This window comes from Leptopilina heterotoma, unplaced genomic scaffold, assembly GCF_015476425.1.
Source record: "Leptopilina heterotoma isolate Lh14 unplaced genomic scaffold, ASM1547642v1 Lhet_22, whole genome shotgun sequence".
NCBI lineage: Eukaryota > Metazoa > Arthropoda > Insecta > Hymenoptera > Figitidae > Leptopilina > Leptopilina heterotoma.
In genome coordinates this window covers 666,785-677,110 of record NW_025110937.1, presented here as the reverse complement: position 1 = coordinate 677,110, position 10,326 = coordinate 666,785, and positions in this window count along the sequence as shown.

The window sequence follows — 10,326 nt, the reverse complement described above, 5'->3', positions numbered from 1 at the left end:
GAATTTTCATTCAACGAAATTATCATTTAACGGAGGATTTTTATTAAGTAGAATTTTTATAAAAAGTAACATTTTCATTGGAATTGTTAAATAATTTAATTATTTTCAAAAAATTTATATAATTTGTTGACAAGAATTAAAATATTTTCAAAATAATACAAATTCTTTATAAAAATTCAATTATTTTCAAAAATAATAAATTTCTTGTCAGGAATTCAATTATTTTTAGAAATTTTAACAAATTTCTTTTTGGTAATTCAATTATTTTCATAAATAATAAAATTCATCGAAGAAATTCAATTATTTTTAGAAATTTTAATTAAATTCTTTATAAAAATTAAAATTAACTTCTTATCAGGAATTCAATTATTTTTAGAAATTTTAACAAATTCTTTCTTAGTAATTCAATTATTTTCATAAATAATAAAATTCATTAAAGAAATTCAATTATTTTTAGAAATATTATTTAAATTCTTTATAAAAATTCAATTATTTTCATAAATAATAAAATTCATCGAAGAAATTCAATTATTTTTAGAAATTTTAATTAAATTCTTTATAAAAATTAAAATTAACTTCTTATCAGGAATTCAATTATTTTTAGAAATTTTAACAAATTCCTTCTTAGTAATTCAATTATTTTCATAATTAATAAAATATATCGAAGAAATTCAATTATTTTTAGAAATATTATTTAAATTCTTTATAAAAATTCAATTATTTTCATAAATAATAAAATTTATCGAAGAAATTCAATTATTTTTTAGAAATTTTAACAAAGTTCTGTATAGTAATTGAATTGTTTTCATAAAATTTTTTAGAAAACTCTTTATAAGAATTCAATTATATTTATAAAAATTGTAAATAAATTCCTAGAAAGAAGTTTATTATTTTTAAAAAATTCGATTTAATAAAATATTTACCAGAAATAAAACAATTCAAATTTAAAAAAAACAATTCAACGTAATAAAATTTTTGTTTAATAATTTCCGTTAATTATAGATATGTATTCTTGATTACACTATCATTAGAAAATAATTTTTTTTATTTTACAAAATAACAAAGAATATTTGTAATTGACAAAATAGAATTTTTGCTAAATAAAATTTCTTTTAAATATAGAAGTTCTAGATTCTTTCTACGAAATAAAAATTTATTTATCTTATTTGATTGCAAATTCAATTCTTTCAAGGAATTCATCTACAATTATATTAAAAATAACTGTATAATCTTGAAAAAAATTTCATTATATAACTTAGGAAAATAATTGTGTTCTTGTAATGATAATTTTATGAAAATTTTTTTTAAATAATTGAATTCTTCTGAAAATTATTATTATTTATGAACATAATTTGTATTCTTTCGAGGAAAATAATTACAATTTTAATGAAAATAATTTAATTTCTGCAAGGTATTCTATTATTTGTGAAAAAATAATTGAATTTTTCCTAAGAATGTTATTACTTTTTTTTTAATAATTGAATTGTTTTGAGAAATTTTATCAAAATAATAGAAATTGAAAATAATTGAAATTGAGCGAAGAATTTTATCATTTGTAAAAATAATTTAATTCATGCAAAAAATTTTCTTAAAATTTTTGAAGATAATTCAATTTTAGCTAAGAATTTGCATTAAAATTTTTTGAATTGTTTTCTAAAAATTTTATTACAATTTTTTAGAGTAATTTTGTTATTTCAATAATTAGGGAATTAAAAGTAGTGCAAATTCTCAAGTAACTTAAATTTAAGTTAAAATTTAAAGTTTATTTGAGAATTTGCACTACTTATTTAATCCCCTAATAATTAAATTAAAAAAATTACTCTCAAAAATTTGAATACAAATTCTCAAATATAAATTAAATTAAATTTATTTGGGATTTTGCACTACTTTTAATCCCCTAATAATTGAAATAAAAAAATTATTATCAAAAATTTTAATACAAATTCGAGAATTTGAAATTCGATCGGAATAATTGACAAATTTTTATTCTGTTCCTCATTGAAGTATATAACTATATATCTGCTTTGAAGGAGACTATAATCAACAAGTTGACAATTGAATTAAAATCAGTTGAATAAGGCGAGATGAACTACTACAGACTTTTCACATGTGTGTCTGATATGATATTCGTGCCTGAAACGTTAGTCGCGAGCCATTAAGCCGCTGCACGCCATATCCCCAGTGTGTTACGATTCCCTCCATCAGGATATATGCGCGAATATATACAGCCAGATTTAAATACATGTATACATGTAAATTTAAGCGCACACTTGGCAAACATTCACGCATGTCAATGCAGAATGGCGTTATATCGTTATATGCACGTTGACGTTCACGATTCACGTACATATGCCACTTTCTTAAGTATAAAGGTATGGACATATAAATAGCAATCTGGCAGCTTTATATTACGTGCTAAACGAAGCCTCGCCCTTCCCAACAATCCGCAAAAACACGGTAAAATGATCTCTCATCCCCAAGAGAAGATTCATACACAACTCCGCATAATATATTATTATAAATGCGCTTATGCCCCGCATAAGAAGAATTTTGCGTATTCATCAATGAATTTTAATTCAGGAATTTTAATTTCCAGATACTTCCAAAGAAAGTTTCACCTTTCACCTAAAAGGAAAAATTATTTTTAATACTAAATATTTCTAACTGACAAGTTGTTTAACATGGTAATTTTTAAATCACTTCGATTTTTACAAGAATTGAATAAAAAATACATCTCTGATGCCAAATTATTTACTTTCCTATTGTTAACATGAGCAATAACTTCAATTTTTACAAGTATTGAATAAAAAATACATTTCTAACTGATGCCAAATTATTTACTTTTCTATTGTTAACATGAACATTCACTTCAATTTTTACAAGAATTGAATAAAAAATATATTAAAAAAAAAATTTGCATATTTTCATAGGCTTTGTACTCGATAATTAATTTGAACAAAGAAGCAAAAAGTAGGTATGTAATAAAAATAAAAAAAATAAAAAAAGCTATTGAAAAATAAAATACTAAAAAAACACTTTACTTTTTTATCCTATATAATATATAGTAATAACTTCAATAAAATTTCGAAAATTGAATTTTTTTTCTTAAATAAATATTTAAATACTTATTTTCATTTATTTTTCCACCAGGAATTAGAATTTTAAATAATTTCAATGTAAAATTTATAACTATTTATTTAATTGAACTATTTTTATATTTAACTCTAATTTAACTATTCCTACAAAAATTACAACATGTATTCTCTTTTTAGTATTCAATTATTATTTTTACAGTTTTTAAATTAAATTATTCAAAACTTTGATAATTCTTTAGAAAAATAGTTCAATTTGAAAATTTATTGGAATTTAATTATATTTCTACAAAATTTCATAATTCAATAACGCTCCTCATATTCAATTATTATCTAAAATTTTAACTAAAATTCATTTTTATAAATCAATTCTCAAAGTTCAAATTCTCAATTACAAAGTTCTACAAGAATTCAATTATTTAAAAACTAAAATAAATAATTCATAGAATTATTTCCTAAAATTGAATTCTTATAAAGAAAATGAAAATCTTATGAAAATCTTTGAAAATAATTGATTTTTTTCGAAGTATTTTATGAAATAAATAAAAAAATAAGAAATAATAAAATAATGATTAAAAAAATTTAAACATAATTTTATTTTTCGGGAATATTATTTAAAATTTATATTAAAAATAACTGAAATTCTGCTGAGAGGAATTTTATTATTTATGAAAATAATTTAATTCTCGTAACGAATTTTATTAAAATTCTTCTTAATTAAGTAATAATTGAATTCCCTTGAAAATTTTTATTGTTTGTGAAAATAATTGAATTCTTACGAGGAATTCATTTAAAATTGTATAATAAAAAATAATTGAAATCCTCCCAAACAATTTTATTATTTATGAAAATAATTGAATTTTTGCTAAGAATGTTATTAATTTGTTTTTTAAATATTTATTGAATTTTTATGAGAAATTTTATTAAGATGTAGATATTGAAAATAATTGAAATTCAGTGAAAAGTTTTATTATTTATGAAAGTAATTGAATTCTTGTAACGAATTTTATTAATTTTTTTAAAAGTAATTGAATTCTTTTGAGAAATTCATTTAAAATTGTATAAAAAATAATTTAAATCCCTTAAAGAATTTTATTATTTATGGAAATTGAATTTTTGTTGAGAATATGTTATGAACTTTTTTTTAAATATTTATTTATTTATTTATTTATTTATTTATTTATTTATACATTCCCCGCGATCCATATGGACCATAAATGGGTATCAGAAATAAGTTACATATTAATTAGTGTATACAAGGTAATAATACAATAGAAAAAAGAAAGAGATAAGAGGAAAAAAAGAAAATAAACGCTGCTGATAAAAGTTTGAAAGAATTTCGTTAGTAAACATTGCCTCGTAGTCGAAGTACATATTTCTCTGTAGTTTGTAGGAATTTATCGTAAGAAGAATAAAATAGGTCAAGGTCGGGATTCAGGGTATTGAACATTTGATTGATGTGGTAACAAGCGAAAAAAATTGGAGCACTGAATCCCGAAAAACCAATTTTATTCTTTAAATTAAACGGTATGTAGTTGCGAGAATTAAATCGAGGTATCTTGAAATTGAGTAGATTTAACAATTCAGACGAATTAATGTTATTGTTAATTATTTTAAATAAAAAAGTTGTTGAGACAATTAAACGTCTCTCTTCTAACGTCATGCAATTAAAGCGCTCACAAAGTTTGAGATAATCAGCTCCACGAGGTGGATATTTTCCGTCTATTTTAAACGACAAGTACTTCAAAAAACGTTTTTGAACATTTTCCAACTCCTTGATGTATTTCTTATACAAAGGGTTCCATATGAACGCGGCATACTCAATTCGAGATAAGACTAAAGCATTAAAGAGCAAAGTTATAGCGAAAGTGTTGGAAAAATGTTTTGACGACCTGATCAGGTAGCCCAAGGTTCTAGATGCAGTAGCAATTATGTTCGTTATATGGTCAGAAAAACTTAAAGAATAATTAAAGGTAACGCCCAGGTCCATGACTGAATTAACCCTATTTAATACTTGGTTATTTAATTTATAGGTAAAGTGAATTGGTGTTGTTGAGGGTTTGTGGAAAGTTAATACTTGGCATTTTTTAAGGTTAAGATGAATTTTGTTGGTATCGCACCATTTTGATATGTTGTTTAGATCATTGTTAAGATCAATAAGATCTTGGCCAGAATTAATTTCTCGAAAAACTTTAAGATCATCAGCAAATAATAACGATTTTGATTCAATAACGTCAGTGATATCATTTATATATATTGTAAATAATGGGGATCCAAAGGATGAACCCTGTGGTACGCCGCGCGAGGGGTAAATTGAATGAGAAAGAAAATTACCAATAGCTACTGAATGTGATCTGCCAGATAGGTAATTTAGTAAGAGGGTTGTTAAGTTATGATCTAAATTTAGAGAATTTAATTTCTGCTTTAATATTTGGTGGTCAATTATGTCAAAAGCTTTAGAGAAGTCAAGATAAATTACGTCAACTTGTTTTCCTCTCTCCAAAGAATCTATCAAGCAGTGTTTAAAACAGGCGAGATTTGTTACAGTGGATTTATGACGTATGCATCCATGCTGCCATTCAGAGAGTATAGTCTTTATAGAATTATTTAAGCAAGGCAGGATAGATGCTTCGAAGACCTTAGCAAAGTTAGGTATAAGGGCAATTGGTCTGTAATTTTCGCAATTCGATTTATCCCCAGATTTATAAACAGGTAATATTTTAGCTGTCTTCCATGAAACAGGAAATTTTCCGCATCTTAAACTTTCATTGAAGATATTTGTTAGGGGTAAAGCTAAAATGGACGCACAATCTTTTACCAGGAAACTAGGTATTCCGTCTAGACCTGCTGTGAAAGAGGGTTTTAAGGATTTGGCTGCCTTGAACACCTGATCAGGTTGTAGTAAGAATAAGTTTTGATCATAATTTAAATGTTCATCGCTTGAAATAGTATCGGTGCCAAGACAGTTAACCGCAGAAAACATTTCGGAAAAAGCATCGACAATCTGTTGCGGAGCAGTCAAGGTATTATTCTTAAATTGCATAACGTCAGGTAAGTATGATTTATTTTTCGAATTGCGTGCGAATGACCAAAAGGATTTTGGATCATTGCTAATATTGTTCTCAATTTTCCTAATATAATTACGATGTTCTTGACGTATATTCTTTTTTATAGCGATCGATAACGATTTAATTTGTGGTTCATATACAGCAGGGCAATGTTTACGTTTTTTAAGTAAGTTATGTTTGATGCGAATGTCCTTGATAATAGATTTAGAAAACCAAGGAGGGAAATGGCGGAAATATTTGAATTTTTATAAGAAATTTTATTAAAATAGTAGGTAGACATTGAGAATAATTGAAATTCAACAAAGAATTTTATTATTTATGAAAATAAAATTGAATCCTTGTAACGAATTATATCTTAAATCTTTTTTAAGCAAAATTGGATTCCTCTGAAAATTTTTATTATTTGTGAAAATATATGAATTGTTTCGAGAAATTAAATTATAATGTTGTAGTCAAAGTAATTGAATTCCTGCGAAAAATCCTTATTATTTGCGAAAATAATTTAATTTTTAGCGAAAAATTTCATTAAAACTTAAAAAAAATAATTGGATTATTTTCCTAGAATGTTACTAATTTTTTAAAAATAATTGAATTCTTTTGAAAATTTGTATAAAAATAGAAGATATTGAAAATAATTGAAATTGATCAAAGTATTTTATTACTATATGTAAAAACTAAAAATAATTGAATTCTTGTAAGAAAATTTTCTTGAAATGTTTGAAAATAATTGAATTTCTGGTAAGAATTTTCTATTTAAATTTTTTGAATTGTTTTTTAAGAAGTTTATTAAAATTACCTTTTTGGCGATTTGCAAATATTTTTTTTTAGTTTTTTAGTAGATGAGCGCGAAACCCTGTATTTTTTTATTATTATTGAATCAAAAAATAATTATAGCGAACCGTGTGAAATATTGGAGATATTAAGAAAATATTAAAATATTTCAGATATTTAAGAAGAATAAGAAGAGTAAAAGAAAGAAATAAATATTTTCTATTGAGAATATTATCGCCAAAGTTTATAAGCGATGAAATGGAGTGAAAGCATTGCACTCTGAGTCCCTATCAAGATGAGGAGTACAAAATATGGTGACCGCAGGGCGAAAATGTGCGTAAATTTAGAATTTGGGCCGAAAGCCAGATAATTCTCTGCTTCGTGGTGTGAAACGGCCTTTGCTCATTTCATACCCAATATCCCATAAACCACTTCTCACACGATCTACCTTCAATTACCTATCTGGCGTACATCTTCTAAAATGTGCTGAGAGCAAAGTCTCTAGCTGAGTGAATATCAGATTTATGAGTTACAGTTCCGCAAGGAGTCTTCAATTTTAAGTATATCACTATTTTATCTACACGAAATGCCGCACTTTCTTCATCAACACATACAGCTGCAATCACAGCACTTATAGGATTTTGCAAAAATTTTCAGTTCAACTGCGCAAGAAAAATACATAAACGAGATTCTGACATAAATACCGAGCATCAGATTCAATAACTATATATATATGCGAATTGGATTTTTTAAATCTTACAAAAGGAATTTACATTTTATCGTATATTTTTTAGTTCCAAGAATTTTAATTTTATTTCAATTCAACCGAATTTCCGTTTTATTTCATAAGTCGATCGAAATTCAATTCAATTTCTCAGCAATTGAATTTCAATTTCATTTCAATTCAATCAAAATTCAATTTGCATTTCAAGCGAATTTCAATTTCCTTTCAATTCAATCAAAATTCAAATTTCAACCAAATTTCAATTTCCTTTCAATTCAATTAAAATTCAATTTATTTCAATTTTCTATCAATTCAATTTCAATAATTAAAATTTTCAATTTGAATTTTCATTAATATTTAAAATTCAGAATTTCTATTTAACTAAATTTTTACTCAATATAAGAGAAAAATTTAGTTTTTAGCCAAAAGTTCTATACATAAATTAAATTTAACTGAATTTCTATTAAGCAAATTAAAGTTTATTTAACTGAATTTAGTTAATTTTGGATTTATGGTTGAAATTTTAGTAAATTATTGAAAATTTTTAAGTCCAAATCGTATACGCGCTTGCGCATATTTAAAGCTAAATTTTCGTTAGACAAAATTTTATTTGACAGCGTATTTAATAAATTTATAATTTACTGATGAGATTTTTAATTAACAATTAACATTTAGCAAAAATTATTAACATAATAAGAATTATTAACATTTAGCAGAATTTTTCATAAATAAAAATTAATCTATAATAGCGTGAATTTAGAAAACTTTGGATTTTACTGTTGAAATTTTTACTTAGCAAAATTTTCATTTAGCAGAATTTTTATTAAACAAAATTTTTTTAAACTTAATTCAGTTAATTTATAGAATTTACTGTTGAAATTTCCATTTATTGGAAAATAAATATTTTATTGAAATGAATGAGTTTTAATTTTTTTAACCATATTTCGATTTTCTTTTAAAAATCTGTTTAATTTTTTCAAGTTTTTTGTGAATTTAATTTATAAATTAGAAATTGCAATAATTAGAAATGAAATTTTGCAGAATAAAAATTCCTATAAAATAGAAATTCTTTTTCTTTCTCCAGAGTCAAGAAGATCATTTTTAAATACGAGAAGAATTGTTTGTAGATGAAAGTAAATCTTTTTCCAGATCAAAAGTTGATCTTTTTTTAGATGAAAATAGATCTTTTTGCAGATCAAAGCAAATCTTTTGCAGATCAAAAGTAGATCTTTCGCAAATGAAAGCAGAACTTTAGCAGTTCAAAGATAAGAAGAAAAAGAAAGAAAGAAGAAAAAAAGTTCTTTCGACAAATTGAATAAAGAAAGACAATAAAAGCCTGGTACAAATTAAAATTTAACGATCGAGAAGAATAAACTATCGTCTAGTTGGAAAAGAGTCTCTTGAAAATTGAGTCTCTTAAAAATTGAGTCTTTCAAAAATTACGTCTCTTAAGAATTGAGTCTTTGAAAAATTGAGTATGAGAAGATATAAGTTATCGGCATAAACGAAACGGAGACACGGACACGTGATTACAATGGAGAGGCGTAGACATACGATACTCACGGCTTATGCTTTCGCCAATGGTCCATGCTTTGGTAGAGCCACCCGTTTTACTAACTCCGCCTACCATCAGCCTCTCTCTTCTCTCTACCCTTCCACTGAAATTCATCCCATCTTCCTTTCTCTCTCTCTCTCTTGTGGGAAGCTGCGCTCCGTCGAGCGTGGGTGATGCTCTCTCACACATCAATGCAACCAACACCAACGTCAACTCCGCGACAAGTGCTCTGCATCATGTCTGCGCCCGCGATTCCTGAAAAATGTTCATTTCATTAATCTCCATAAAATATTTTTTTTTCGAATTATATTTTTTATGAAATATTTCTAAATATTTACTCCTGAAAAAATGTTTATTTAATTGATTTCTATAGAGTATTTTTGTTTACAAAAAGAATTTTGATCAATTTTTTATCTTTCCTTTTCTTTTTTTTTAATTTCAAATTTCCTTTCAATTTTAAAAAGAACATTTTCATATTGGAATTCACAGTTTTTCTAAGGATATCAAATTGAGACAAAAAACGTATCAAAAGTGTTGCGAAGCAACATTCTTTGTCTCAATTTGATATCCTTAAAAAAACTGCAGTTTGTGTTAAAAATTTATCGAATATAAAAATTAGAACTTAAAATTAGAATTCTGTTAAATAAAAATTAATACGAATCGAAAATCTAACAAATAAAATAATATATAAAGAAAAAGTATAAGTTCAATAAAAGCGTTTTGATAAATAAAAATTAAGTTAAATAGAAATTGTTGTTTATATGAAATATAAATTAATTATTAATTCTGTCAACTGTAAATTCTACTGTTCAATAAAAATTCTTTCAAAAATACTTAATTCAATTATTTTAAATTAAAATAAAATGCAATTCTCATCAAATTAAATTATTTTCGAAAATTTAAAGAAAATTCTCCAAAAAAATTCAATTATTTTTATAAAAAATAAAATTGTTCACATAAATTCAATTATTTTCATAAATCATTCAATTCCTAGAAAAATTTCAATTATTTTTAAGTAATTTTACAAAATTCTTCACAAAAATTCAATTATTTTCATAAAAAATAAAATTGTTCACATAAATTCAATTATTTTCATAAAAAATAAAATTTTTCACA